At 48.5% G+C, this 15361-nt stretch overlaps 1 protein-coding gene across 5 annotated transcripts in view; it reads right to left on the bottom strand.

The window, feature by feature from the left end:
• arap3 (ArfGAP with RhoGAP domain, ankyrin repeat and PH domain 3) overlaps window positions 1-15361 on the bottom strand; it is an 806627-nt gene that overhangs the window by 173651 nt on the left and 617615 nt on the right. The gene's annotated exons all lie outside the window — the stretch shown is intronic.

Genomic DNA, 15361 nt, shown 5'->3' with positions numbered 1-15361 from the left:
TGTAACTGGTCTGATTAGTAAGTTTTTCAGACGACACAAAGGTTGGTGGAATTGCGGATAGCGATGAGGACTGTCAGAGGATGCAGCAGGATTTAGATTGTTTGGAGACATGGGCGGAGAGATGACAGATGGAGTTTAATCCAGACAAATGTGAGGTAATGCATTTTGGAAGGTCTAATGCAGGTAGGGAATATACAGTGAATGGTAGAACCCTCAAGAGTATTGAAAGTCAGAGAGATCTAGGTGTACAGGTCCACAGGTCACTGAAAGGGGCAACACAGGTGGAGAAGGTAGTCAAGAAGGCATACGGCATGCTTGCCTTCATTGGCCGGTGCATTGAGTATAAGAATTGGCAAGTCATGTTGCAGCTGTATAGAACCTTAGTTAGGCCACACTTGGAGTATAGTGTTCAATTCTGGTCACCACACTACCAGAAGGATGTGGAGGCTTTCGAGAGGGTGCAGAAGAGATTTACCAGAATGTTGCCTGGTATGGAGGGCATTAGCTATGAGGAGCGGTTGAATAGACTCGGTTTGTTCTCACTGGAACGACGGAGGTTGAGGGAGCGACCTGATAGAGGTCTACAAAATTATGAGGGGCATAGACAGAGTGGATAGTCAGAGGCTTTTCCCCAGAGTAGAGGGGTCAATTACTAGGGGGCATAGGTTTAAGGTGCGAGGGGAAGGTTTAGAGTAGATGTACGAGGCAAGTTTTTTACGCAGAGGGTAGTGGGTGCCTGGAACTCGCTACCGGAGGAGGTGGTGGAAGCAGGGACGATAGTGACATTTAAGGGGCATCTTGACAAATACATGACTGGGATGGGAATAGAGGGATACGGACCCAGGAAGTGTAGAAGATTGGAGTTTAGCCAGGCAGCATGGTTGGCACGGGCTTGGAGGGCCGAAGGGCCTGTTCCTGTGCTGTACTTTTCTTTGTTCTTTCTTTGTTCTTTGTTCTTCTTTTCTTCTTCTCGAGGCTTCTGTGGTTCCGGAGTTCTATGGACACAAGCATATTATCTTGCTTAAGATCTCGTATGTCTGTCTGCCTGTCCTCTTATTGCCAATTACCCATTATAATTGGTCACCATCTGTGACTCCCTGATTTTGTTTTTAAACCAAATATTTTGGACAAGACATCCGAGAAAAAACTGACACAGTGCGAGCCGTCTCGCAGCCTGTGCGATCTACCAACCCAGAGTTCGAGGATGTAAATAGCATTTGGAAGCAACCTAAGGGTTGCCATAAACAATCAAAAAGTTTTGAACTAAAGTGCCGAAATGGGGTGCATATGGGCCGCAGCGGATAAGAATGGGTGGAATCCCCGGGTAGGACCAGTGCCGTGTGTGCTCTACCCGAGCGTAGCTGACCAGAGGGGAGGCCTCAGGCAGGGCGGGGACCAGTGCCGTTTCTCCACTGCCTGAGCGACTGGCAAGAACGGTAACAATTTGTGGTCGTCGTGGGGGCTGCCTCTTATGATTATCTTTGAATCAGAAGAGTAGCTATGATTGGTTGTCTGCCGACAAACTAGTTCCTCTGAATGGTTGTCTGTTGACAAGCTTGTTCCATTAACTGCCAGTGGGCGTTAAAAGAGTGGTGGCGTGGGGCCATGAAAACTTTAAATGAACAAACAACATTTGACATTCACAATAACGAACAAACATTCATTCCAAACATGGTGCAGGTTCCATCAGAAAGGACACCGTATCTCTCCATCGGTTCCTTTTTACCATCATCTGCACACCTCATTGCTCAGTAGCGAACAGAGTCACAAAGGGATTCGTTTGGTGGGAGTCAGACTCTATGCCATCATCTTCTCCCGGCTGCCATACTCTTGACTGGAGTAGGTTTGCTAAAGCTGCGTGGGGCGAATTGGGGTCCATCTCATCATTCCGGAGGAGCCTGAACGAATTGTCTCGGTGCCAGAATCTTGTGTCAAGGTTGGAGCTGCAAGGGTTTAATCCGTCATCGTCAGGTGCTGGGTCTGGATCATTGGCTTTAATGTATGTTATCTCGAAGGGGTCGCTGGAATCATGTTCGGAATCGCTGGGAGTGGGGCCTGGTGCAGGCGTATAATCGTAGCGTGGTGTGCTGGGGCTGTCGCTATCGCTATCGCTGTCGCTGCTGGTTGAAGGGAGAGGCGGAGTCGTGTCTGAGGACGGGCTGGACTGGTTGGGGGACGGTAGGAATATGTCATTTGTGCGCGGGGCGTGCTCATCTGCTGCTGCAAGCGAGATGTGGTGTGCATGGTTGTTCTGCGAGCCGTAAGCCTTCAGCTGGTTTATGTGAAACCGCAGACTTGCCATTGGGATATGTGGTCTTGTAAACCGAGGGGCTGACTTTGTCAGAGATGGAGTACGGTCTGGAAAATTTGGGGGAAAGGAATGAACTGGGGTTGTATAGGGATAGCATCACTTGCTGCCCTACTGCAAACTCGGTGGCGTGTACCGTTTTATCAAAGCAAGCCTTGCTTTGCTTCTTCCGTGTCCCAAGCCTGACGGCTGCTGCAAGCTGGGCGGCCTTTACATTATCAATAATCTGTTGTATAGTATTTTCATGCGTGAGGGCGGTGACTGTGGGCCAAATCCAGTCCTAATAAATACTCTGTCCCGGGGCGTCCGGTCATGAGGGTGTGGGGGGTGTATCCTGTGGATGTGGATACTGTGTTTCAAATGAACATTAATGCAAATGGGAGAACGGTGTCCCAGGTGCTATTGTGCTGTTGCACCATTTTTCTGAGGGTGGCTTTTAGAGTTCTGTTCATCCTTTCTACAATGCCGCTTGACTGGGGGTGGTATGCTAGATGACATTTTTGCTTTATGCCGAAAATTGTGAGGACGTTTTTCATCACTTGTCCTGTAAAATGGGAGCCTTGATCGGACTCTATACTGCGTGGGAGACCCCATCTTGTAAAGATGTGCTGTAGAACATAGAACATAGAACAATACAGCGCAGTACAGGCCCTTCGGCCCACGATGTTGCACCGAAACAAAAGCCATCTAACCTACACTATGCCATTATCAGCCATATGTTTATCCAATAAACTTTTAAATGCCCTCAATGTTGGCGAGTTCACTACTGTAGCAGGTAGGGCATTCCACGGCCTCACTACTCTTTGCGTAAAGAACCTACCTCTGACCTCTGTCCTATATCTATTACCCCTCAGTTTAAAGTTATGTCCCCTCGTGCCAGCCATTTCCATCCGCGGGAGAAGGCTCTCACTGTCCACCCTATCCAACCCCCTGATCATTTTGTATGCCTCTATTAAGTCTCCTCTTAACCTTCTTCTCTCCAACGAAAACAACCTCAAGTCCACCAGCCTTTCCTCATAAGATTTTCCCTCCATACCAGGCAACATCCTGGTAAATCTCCTCTGCACCCGCTCCAAAGCCTCCACATCCTTCCTATAATGCGGTGACCAGAACTGTACGCAATACTCCAAATGCGGCCGTACCAGAGTTCTGTACAGCTGCAACATGACCTCCCGACTCCGGAACTCAATCCCTCTACCAATAAAGGCCAACACTCCATAGGCCTTCTTCACAACCCTATCAACCTGGGTGGCAACTTTCAGGGATCTATGTACATGGACACCTAGATCCCTCTGCTCATCCATACTTTCAAGAACTTTACCATTAGCCAATTATTCCGCATTCCTGTTATTCCTTCCAAAGTGAATCACCTCACACTTCTCTACATTAAACTCTATTTGCCACCTCTCAGCCCAGCTCTGCAGCTTATCTATATCCCTCTGTAACCTGCTACATCCTTCCACACTATCGACAACACCACCGACTTTAGTATCGTCTGCAAATTTACTCACCCACCCTTCTGCGCCTTCCTCTAGGTCATTGACAAAAATGACAAACAGCAACGGCCCCAGAACAGATCCTTGTGGTACTCCACTTGTGACTGTACTCCATTCTGAACATTTCCCATCAACCACCACCCTCTGTCTTCTTTCAGCTAGCCAATTTCTGATCCACATCTCTAAATCATCCTCAATCCCCAGCCTCCGTATTTTCTGCAATAGCCTACCGTGGGGAACCTTATCAAACACTTTGCTGAAATCCATATACACCACATCAACTGCTCTACCCTCATCTACCTGTTCAGTCACCTTCTCAAAGAACTCAATAAGGTTTGTGAGGCATGACCTACCCTTCACAAAGCCATGCTGACTATCCCTGATCATATTATTCCTATCTAGATGATTATAAATCTTGTCTCTTATAATCCCCTCCAAGACTTTACCCACTACAGACGTGAGGCTCGCCGGTCTATAGTTGCCGGGGTTGTCTCTGCTCCCCTTTTTGAACAAAGGGACCACATTTGCTGTCCTCCAGTCCTCTGGCACTATTCCTGTAGCCAATGATGACATAAAAATCAAAGCCAAAGGTCCAGCAATCTCTTCCCTGGCCTCCCAGAGAATCCTAGGATAAATCCCATCAGGTCCCGGGGACTTATCTATTTTCAGCCTGTCCAGAATTGCCAACACCTCTTCCCTACGTACCTCAATGCCATCTATTCTATTAGCCTGGGGCTCAGCATTCTCCTCCACAACATTATCTTAATGCTGTGTTAAGATTTTAGCTGTCGTTTTGGCCGTGTTTGTTCTGGATGGAAAAGCTTCCACCCATTTTGTGAAGGTGTCGATGACCACCAACACATACTTAAAACCTGCAGGGGGGTAGGGGTCCTATATAGTCGATTTGCAAATTCGTCCAGGGGCCATTAACGGGGTGGGTGTGACTTAGCTGGGCTTTTCTTGCATATCTGTCTGGATTGTTCCGGGCACAGATTAAGCAATTCTCAATGTAATGAGTAACATTGGCTTTTAAGTCAGGTCACCAGCAGAGAGGTCTGAGGTGGGCTAGGGTGGGTTCAATACCCTCGTGTCCATGATTGTCGTGGAACTGACAAATGATTTGGTTCCTGTCCTGGCTGGGGATTACACAAATGCCGTCTTTTAGAATCACACTGTCATGTGTGGTTATCGCGTTTTTAAGCTTATCACAAGGGGCTGGGAAGTTGCCTTTTAAAACTTCCCTGAGCTTCTCATCTTCTTTTTGAACCTTTGCCAAATCTTGACTGTTGGTCTGTGAGACCTGAATCACGTGTACTGGGGCGCTTTCGGGGGGTTCCAAAAGTGACCATGTCTGGAGCCTGCCTTCGCTGGGGCGTCTGCTTAACGTTACCAGGGGGGGAAGAACGATGATGACTGCGAACCTTAATTATTCCATATTTTCTGTCCTTCGCTGCCTCTAAGATATGGCGGAGTAATGGGGCTGAGGGTAGGGGCTTTCCGTCTGCGGAAACAAATCCTCTAGTTTCCCACAGGGGTAGGAATTCGGTTAAACTGTTGCAGACATATAAACTGTCCGAATATATGTCGGCTGGGGTCGGAAACGAGTCGGGGTGATCTACAATGTACGCTATGGCTGCCAGTTCTGCTGCCTGCGAGCCTAAGTGTCCTGACAATTTTAACAAAATCTCTTCTAGGGTGCGTCCTCTATATAAATACCGCAACCGGTAATTCTTTTCCCATTTAAAACTGTGGAGGAGCCATCCACATAGATTCTAAGGGGTGCGCACGTATCTGTGGGCTGGGGTCTCTAGGGTGTAGTACCTGCTTTCCTGGGAGCTGACCTAGGTATAAAGGGTCCTGTATTATGTTTAGTGGAGATGATCTCACACTCGTGTGGGGTACCTGCATATTGTAAATTATCGGCTTGGCAAGTGTGGGTCTTGTTTCTCTTAACTGTGATGTCCCGTCCCTGTAAAAGAAGGGTCCCACGGGCTGCGCGGATTTGGCTGACTGTGCCATCTTTAAGTCTACCATCTAGTAGTAGCTGTGTTGGGGTGTGTTCAGTGAGAATGGTGATGGGGTTGAGTCCTGTAATGTAGGCGAAGAATTGTACTGCCCAAAAAACTGCGAGCAGGTGCCTTTCGCAGGCAGAAAATCCTTGCTCAACAGGATCTAACACGCGTGAGGCCTATGCCACGGGGCATAATTGGTCATGGCGTTCCTGGAGGAGCACGGCCGAAAGGGTTCGGTCGGTACTTGCAACTTCAATTGCGTACGGGGAAAGTGGATCTGGGACCTGTAATGCGGGGGCTGTGCTGAGGGCTCTTTTTAATTCATCCACGGCATCCGTGTGCTGTGGAAGCCATTCCCAAGGTTCCTGCTTCTTGAGAAGGTCGGATAGGGGCGCTGCTTTTGTGGCGAAACCGTCGATATGGTTTCTACAGTTGCCAACCAGTCCTAGAAATGACCGGAGGGCTGTGACGTTATGGGGAAGGGGCAATTTGACGATCGAGTCAATTCTCTTTTGCTCGATCTCGCGTTTACCATGTGTGATTACTGGAAATCACTTTTCCCTGCAAAATCTGGGCCTTCTTGGGGTTGACTTTACATCCAATCTGTTATCGGAGTCCTAAAAGTTCGGCGAGAAGCGAAATGTGCTCTCCCTTTATGTCCGTCTGTAGTAGCAGATCATCTACATTATGGACCAGACAATCGGGTCGGGACAATTTTGCCAATCCTTTTGCCAGCTGTCGGTGGAAAATGGAGGGGAGTTGTGGAAGCCTTGCTCAAGGCTTGTCCACGTATATTGTTGTCTTTGGAATGTGAATGCGAATTTAGATTGGCACGCTTTATCCAATGGAATGGACCAAAATCCGTAGCTAATGTCAAATGTTTGAGCATGGTCTCGGGATTCATGGCAACGGTGGGGGCTGCGACTGGGGTTACTTTGTTCAGTTCCCAGTAATCAATGGTCAGTCGCCATGATCCATCGGGTTTCCTGACGGGCCAAATTGGTGCGTTATTCGTGGAGGCTACTGATCGGAGTATGCCTTGATCAAGAAGACTCTGTATTACCTTGGAAATTTCTCCCTCTGCTTCTTGGAGAAAACCGTATTGCTTTTGGGGTCTGGGGTCGGGACCTGTAATATTCACCAAGCCAGCGATCTTGCCACAGTCGGGCTTGGCTGTGCAAATGCTGCTTTGTGTTGCTGCAGGACTTCCCTAACTTGTTTGGCCTGACTAATGGCTCGAGGGTCGAACCAGAAGTCTCCTACTGCGCTAATTCTATTTTCATACTCTCCAACTGTGAGCATTGCGGGGGCTCGTGCTGCCTTTGCCATTCTCCAAACACATTTATTTACCAGATGATAGATTGTGGGAGCTCATAAAGTCAATTCCTAAGATGTGTTCGGCTGTCTGGGATAGATCGACCAGAACTACGGGGTGTTTAGTGTTCCCTATTTGGATTGCTACAGGGGCTGTGATGTGTCCCTGCTATAAATGACCTGTAAAACCGCTGAGTGTAATGGTGTCTGTCATGGGCCACATGTCTCACTGAAACATCGTGGAGGAATTGAGCGTGGTGCGGGACCCTCCTGTGTCCCAAAGGAATTCTAGGGAGTGTCCCCGGACTGTGCCTGTCACTACCGGTGTACCGGACTTGTCCCAAAGGGTGTCGCAGACCCAAGTTGGGAGCCCGAACACCGTCAGTCGGTGCCGTTCATATCTGCGTTCTCAGAACGGGCGCTAACGCTGTGAATTGGCTTTGCCCTTTTCTTATTTAGGTTGCCTGTCTGTTGGTTTCTCTGCTGCTTCTGGGGCGCATTACACTCTCGTTCGTAGTGTCCTAATTGTCCACAATTGTAACACTCCTGGGATTTGGGTTGCTGTGGGCTGTTCCTGCCCTCATTTACCCATGCGGGGTTCTGGTGCATCCTAACTGGATGCATGTCTGCCTGTTCTTCCTCTGCTCTACCATACGCTGACTTTCCTTGGATGGACTGTTCCCAAGCTCAGGACAATCTTTTCAAAACCCATTTCTCGTTGTGGGCCTCGTCTGAGGGGTGTAATTTGCACAAGCTCTCTGTCCTGCCTCTGTCGCATGACGGACTAGGATGCGAGTCCATTTGGCCATATTATCTGGGGTCAAATGGGCGCGGGCTAACTCTCCCAATACCGCTGTTAAATGAATCCATAAGCGTCCAGCAAATTCTGTGGGGTGCTCTGTCTTTTTCTGCCTACATTTGTTTAGGCCTTCTACGGGGTCTCCTTTGTTGTAGCCGATCGCATCAAGGATCGCTGTGTGCATCTCTCGGAGTGTGCCTCCTCCTACATTCTGTGGGTCGGGAAGGGCTGCCACGACTGAAGGGTCGAGGCTTAGAACTGTGAGCTTCACTTGCTCAAAGAACAAAGAACAAAGAAATGTACAGCACAGGAACAGGCCCTTCGGCCCTCCAAGCCCGTGCCGACCATACTGCCCGACTAAACTACAACTCCTTTTCGTCCAGGCCGTACATGGTCGCCTGTTGTTTTACTCCAGCAAAGAACTGGTTGGGGTCCGATGTGGGTAGGAACAGTGTAATTTTATCACACGCGTCCCGTAATTGGGTTACGGTTAACGGGGTCGCGTGCAGGAAATCTGGGTCTCCTTCTGTTGTGGCCCTGCGCTGTGTGGTTACATAGGAATTTGTTCTGCCTGTGCAGTCGGGGGTTGGGGTGCTTTTAGTTTCTGGGGGTTTTCCTGTGTACATGTCCCAGGTACATATCTGTGGGCAGTCTCATTTAACTCCTGCCAATCGGGGCCGTTTTCCTGGTCTAACTGGGGTCCAAACATGCTGTGAAACCCATTCTGAACGGAAAGCAGAGATTGCAATTCTGCAATTTGCTTCTGGCACTTTGCGTGATCTACCGAGCTCTGCGTTTGTTCCGTTGTGGAAGTGTGGAGTACTCATAGGGCTGCTTTTAAGTCGTTGCACTGTTTCTGCAACTGCTCAACCTGTTGTTCGTTTTCCTGTCTTACCAAGACCGTGCGTTGCATGTCCTGGTAGGCCTCATCATATTGGATCTGAAAACTACTCAAATGGGCGAGACAAGACTGGTGTGCCCGCTTGGCATCAGCCACCTCCTTGTCCCTCACCGCTAACTGCTCTCTCAATTCCCTGTGTTCCTTCTCAAATTCGCTCACATCTCCTTCACTATTCCTGTCTCTCTCTTTACTCTCTCTACGGAGCGTCCTAACGACCTCCTCTGTGTCTCGCAATTGTGCTAAGCAGGACACGATTGCCATCGGCTTGCGAGCTTTCCATAAGCTCTTCTTATGGGTCTCTGTCAGGTTCTCCCACCAAGTATGCCCTATACTTCCGGGACCTGTTTCATCATTAGCGCAGAATTCACTCCAAAGGGGCCATCCTTTCCCTTTGAGATATTTTCTGATCTCTTCTTCCCATACAGGACACTGTCCTACTCTATTGGTCGCTGCGACCTCGAATTCCTGGGGGTTCATAAGGCGTCCCATTGCATACATTGCTATTTTCTCTATCTCTGGGTTCTCTACTGAATTTGGAACAGGGGGTGATAAAGTGGTGATGTAAACACGGGTACGGCGTACGCTATTTTCCGGCCGACAAAGCTCCCGACAGTTTTACGCAACAGAATCTCTCAGGTTTACCTTATATCCCTGTTAGTACGCATGCATTAACATACTTCCGAATCTTGGAGGTTTGATCAGTATCATTCTTACACTTGTGGTTTTTCTGTTTCCAATTGGATTATAATTCAAATTTGGGTTCTCTCAGAGTGACCAGGCCACTTCTAGGTCGATTCCCTTCATGGCCGCCAGTAAATGTTGCTCTCTTTGGTTGGCTCTGAATATGGCGGTCATTATGGTCGCCTTCCTTAATCCTAATTATGTTTGCTCTAGAGTCGCCAGGTATCTTTCGATATCGCCACAAGGTTCAAACCCGAATACTGATCAAAGAGCCAATACACCAGTTAGTTAGTTCAAAGTCAATACTATCTATTTACACACACAGTAATATCTACTCATGCACAAAATACTACAGACTAAACTATCTCTACTGCTAAAGCCTATACTTAGCTTTGGGCGCCCACTCAGTCAGAGGAACAATGGCCGTTGTTCGGATCTGAGGCTGCTGGGGTCGAAGTGGTGAAGGGGAAACAGCTAAGGTCGTCCGTCTGGTAGCGAGCGTTGACCTTGGACTTACTTGCTTCTGGTGCAGATGGTGGACGGGTCTCTCCGCTGTGAGAGCCGAGTCCAAGAGAGCGATTCTCTCTTGGGGCCTTCTTCTTATACCTGAAGGGGCTTCGCGCGCTTTTGGGCCGGCCTTAAACTTGGCCCCAATCAATTGGGCCGTACCTTGATCACTCGTATTGATCTTGACCAATAAAGGGGTGGGTGCCCTGATGGCTGGGCGTGTCCTAGGTGGCCGTTGGCCTGGCTTTGTTTTCTGCTTTCGGTTTGGGGAACTGGTGCCGCGAGGTCTGGGCCCAGATCGGTTACTGAAGTATCTTCCTTTGTTCCTGGAGATGGGCCACCCATATGCTAATGAGCCTACAGTTTCAGTCTTGTCTGGGAGCTGTTTCTCCAATATGTAGACAGGCTCTGTGCCTGCCTGCTTTCTTAACATTGTCCATTTTCCCTGCAATCTTTGCAAATGTCCATTTTGTATTCTGGAAGTGGCCATCCCAGATGGTTACAGACTGAACAGGCGCGATTTAATGGAAAAGTTTCTGAGTGTGGTAGTGAGCGGGAAATGCCGTGAGCTCCCTGATGCTAGGCCGTCACCACTATAAAACATTACCTAACACTCCTGCACAGACAACCCCACTCAGCTCGCGACCGTGCTGCCATGGAGACCAGCCCCACACTTTGGTGACAGAGACCTGGGATGACTGCTGGACGCGGTGGAACCAGATGGGATCCCTCTTCTTCCGAGGGTCCAGGAGATCAGACACACGGCAGTCACCACCGCCTGGGAGGAAGTGGCAGCGGCCGTCAGCTCAGGGAGCATGACCAGGAGAAATGACATCCAGTAAGAAGATCAACGATCTACACCGGGGTGTTCGAGTGAGTTCGCACCGGACACATGGCCCCCACCCCACATACCCTCGCCCCCATACCCCTCCCCCATATTCCCATCCCCCCCATATGGCCAATCCCCTCAAGCCCCCTCACCCCACCCACAAGCCCCACCCCAAGTAACCACACATGCGTCTAACGAGGCTGGGGCCCCAGGGCCTCCCCACCCCCTCCAAGCACGGGGTAGCAACTCCAGTGCCCCCAGGCTGTGTGCGATGAGCGAAGATGGTTACTCACCTACTCGGGTCCCCATAGCAACCCTTCTGCCGGATTCACATTTTTAAAAAGGTGTATTAATCGGTGCCCATGTGACGACTTGCTGGGGAGTCTGTTAGATCGATGGTCACTCCCGTTAATTGTATGGAATTTGGGCTTGAGTAGTGATTATTGATCCCTCACCATGCTACGGCAGGATCCCGATTTCGCCAATGTGAGCGGGCGGTTTGATTGCAGATTGGGTATCTGCCATTTTAACCCTCTGACCTTCAATGTGGGTTGTAATTTCCGAAGGAACTGAATCTTTAAATTCTTTCAAGAGAGCTATTTCCCTAAGAATTTCATTTGACATCTCGATCTTTAATGTCCATATCTAACAGCCAAAATTACTTTTCTTTACCCTTTCAAATTCAATACGGGTCTGTCCAGGCTATTTTCTTATATTCCAAAAAGTCTGCCTGCGTGCCGATTCACATGCGCTCAGAATAGCATTGTTTTCACTGCGTCATGCTCCACATATACCTGGCAGTGATACATACGCATATCTCCTGAGCTCTACCTCACAACCTACTCTGTAAGGGCAGTGTCCAGATTTTGGATGGTTTGGATGTAAGTTTTCCCCAGCATTGGGTGACACTTTTTCAAATTGCAACCTCCTCAGCTGGTGTTAAGAAGTTGGAATGAAATAAAAAGCAAAGAATTGGATCAGAAAACACTGATAGGATTTTAGCTGCACTGAGGACTTGTGAGAGACAGATTAGCCCAGTAGCAGGGTGAAACAGAAACTTTGTTAAGCAAAGTGGAGACTCGCAGTCTCGCGACTTCGATCATAGCCACACCCAGTTGCAAAGCAGAGTTCTGGGGAAGTTTCAGGCTGCTGTGCAGAAGAAGGAAGAAATGGAAGTCTATTTTTGAGAAACCCCATGAGTTATAAACATAGAAAGTAGGAGCAGGAGGAGGCCATTCGGCCCTTCGAGCCTGCTCCACCATTCATTATGATCATCGCTAATCATCCAACTCAATAGCCTAATCCCGCCTCCCCCCCACATCCTTTGATCCATTTCACCCTGAGTGTTATATCTAACTGTTTCTTGAAAACAGACAATGTTTTGACCTCAACTTCTTTCTGTGGTAACGAATTGCACAGACCGACCACTCTTTGGCTGAAGAGGTTTCTCCTCATCTCAGTCCTAAATGGTCTACCCCGTATCCTTAGACTATGACCCCTGGTTCTGGACTCTGATAAATGTAGGAATATCAAATTGTATATGTATTTGGTGTAGCAAGAATTAAAAACCTGGGCTAGTGTGTGTACGACTGCTGCAGTAGTGTTTTGGGAGCCAGATGTGCAATTAAAACATTGTAAAAGCTTAGACTAATGGATTGTTGTTTGGAATAAGAGTGTTCCCTGTGGAGTGTTTAATTAGAGACCTTTGTATTCAGTTAGTAAGATGATGTAATTAATGGGATGAACTGGCATTTTCACAGAGATCCAGTGATTGTTCAGTTGGTTGCTGAAAGTCAAACCATGAGGATAGTTTCAGCCAGGATTCAGGTCCAACTCTGAAAACAATCTCAAAAAACATCTCTTAAGCAAGTCTGTCTAGGTCTGCTAACTGTATTTAAAAGTGGATGTTGACCTGAGATAATTCTGTTGTTTAAATGGAAGAAACAAAAGCAGTTAAGCGTTATTCGACCAGAAGACCATAGGACATAGGAACAGAATTAGGCCACTCGGCCCATCGAGTCTGCTCCGCCATTCAATCATGGCTGATATTTTTCTCATCCCCATTCTCCTGCCTTCTCCCCATTACCTCTGATCCCCTTATTAATCAAGAACCTATCTATCTCTGTCTTAAAGATACTCAGTGATTTGGCCTCTACAGCCTTCTGCGGCAAAGAGTTCCCCAGATTCACCACCCTCTGGCTGAAGAACTTCCACCTCCTCTGTTTTGAAGGATCGTCCCTTTAATCTGAGATTGTATCATCTGGTTCTAGTTTTTCCTACAAGTGGAAACATCCTCTCCACGTCCACTTTATCCAGGCCCCGCAGTATCCTGTAAGTTTCGATAAGGGGAGGCACGGTAGCACAGTGGTGAGCACAGTTGCTTCACAGCTCCAGGGTCCCAAGTTCGATTCCGGCTTGGGTCACTGTCTGTGCGGAGTCTGCACATCCTCCCTGTGTGTGCGTGGGTTTCCTCCGGGTGCTCCAGTTTCCTCGCACAGTCCAAAGATGTGCAGGTTAGGTGGATTGGCCAGGATAAATTGCCCTTAGTGTCCAAAAAGGTTAAGTGGGGTTACTGGGTTACAGAGATAAGGTGGAGGTGTGGCCTTAGGTAGGGTGCTCTTTCCAAGAGCCAGTGCAGACTCAATGGGCCAAATGGCCTCCTTCTGCACTGTAAATTCTATGATTCTATGATCCCCCATCATCTTTCTAAACTCCAACGAGTAGAAACCCAGAGTCTTCAACCGTTCCTCATACTACAAGCTCTTCATTCCAGGGATCATTCTTGTGAACCTCCTCTGGACTCTTTCCAAGACCAGCACATCTTTCCTTAGATACGGGGCCCAAAACTGCTCACAATATCCAAAATGGGGCCTGACCAGAGCCTTATACAGCCTCAGACGTACATCCCTGTGTCTGCGTGGGTTTGTTCCAGATGCTCCGGTTTCCTCCCACAAGTCCCGAAAGACGTGCTGTTAGGTAATTTGGATATTCTGAATCCTCCCTCTGTGTATCCGAGCAGGTGCCGGAGTGTGGCGACGAGGGGCTTTTCACAGTAAGTTTATTGCAGTGTTAATGTAAGCGTACTTGAGACCATAAGGATTATTATTATTATTAAACTTAGCAACAGTGCCTTCAGTTCCTTCTTCCAGATCATTAATGTATATTGTGAAAAGTTGTGGTCCCAGCACCGACCCCTGAGGCACACCACTAGTCACCGGCTGCCATCCTGAAAAAGACCCCTTTATCCCCACTCTCTGCCTTCTGCCAGTCAGCCAATCCTCTATCCATGCCAAGATCTTACCCTGAACACCATGGGCTCTTAACTTATTTAACAACCTCCTATGCAGCATCTTGTCAAAGGCCTTCTGGAATGCTTGCCTTCATTGAATGGGGCATTGAGTATAAAAGTTAGCAAGTCATGTTATAGTTGTATAGAACCTTGGTAAGGCCGCACTTAGAATATTGCGCACAATTCTGGTCGGCACACTACCAGAAGGATGTGGAGGCTTTGGAGAGGGTGCAGAGGAGGTTTACCAGGGTTATGTGGCAATGTGGAGGGGTCAGCCACCAGGGGGCATAGGTTTAAGGTCCATGGGGCAAAGTTTAGAGGAGATGTGTGAGGCAGGTCTTTTACACAGAGGGTGGTGATGCCTGGAACGCGTTGCCAGGGGAGGTTGTGGAAGCAGATACATTAACGGTGTTCAAAAGGCATCGGCAAACACATGGATAGGATGGGAATAGAGGGATACAGCACGAGGAAGTGCTGAGGGCTTTGGTCAAGGATGGTATCCTGACCGGTACAGGCTTGGAGGGCCGAAGGGCCTGTTCCTGTGCTGTATTGTTCTTTGTTCTTTGAGATCACATCATAACTAAATAAGTAACCAACTACCATAACCTGCCCTCCCTACCGTGCCCCTGACCCCACCCTCTCTGGCTCCACCTTTTCTTATTATCCCCCAATCCCTGCCCCCCCACTCGCTGCTGACTTAGCTGTCTTGCAAGAAATCAATAAACGGTTTCCATCTCCGGGCGAACCCTTCCAGCGACCCTCTCAAGTAGAACTTAATTTTCTCCAATCGAAGGAAATCCCCAAGGTTGCTCACCTACATCCCCGGTTTCGGCAGCTCCGAGTCCCTCCACCCCAATAGGATCTGTCTCCGAGCTGCCAGAGAGGCAAAAGACAGAAAGTCGGCCTCTCTCACTCCCTGGACTGCCAGGTCTTCCGACACTCCAAACACTGACAGTTCTCTGTAAATCTGGAGTCACATTTCGGCCAGACCAGGTAAGAACAGCAGATTTCCTTCCCTAAGGGATCAGTGAACCAGTTTCATTCTCATCATTTTTAATTCTGGATTTTTACTGAATTCAAATGTCACCATCTGTAAGGCCCCCAGATCATTCTCTGGGTGTCTGAATTAATAGTCCAGTAACAAATCCAATGTGTCACTATCTCCCCTTGGGATCTGATCAAGCGCCTTGTGGAAATCTAGGTGCAGATTCCTTACCGCATAAGG

This window comes from Scyliorhinus torazame, chromosome 7, assembly GCF_047496885.1.
Source record: "Scyliorhinus torazame isolate Kashiwa2021f chromosome 7, sScyTor2.1, whole genome shotgun sequence".
NCBI classification, from domain to species: domain Eukaryota; kingdom Metazoa; phylum Chordata; class Chondrichthyes; order Carcharhiniformes; family Scyliorhinidae; genus Scyliorhinus; species Scyliorhinus torazame.
This window is presented reverse-complemented; position numbering and strand designations above follow the sequence as displayed.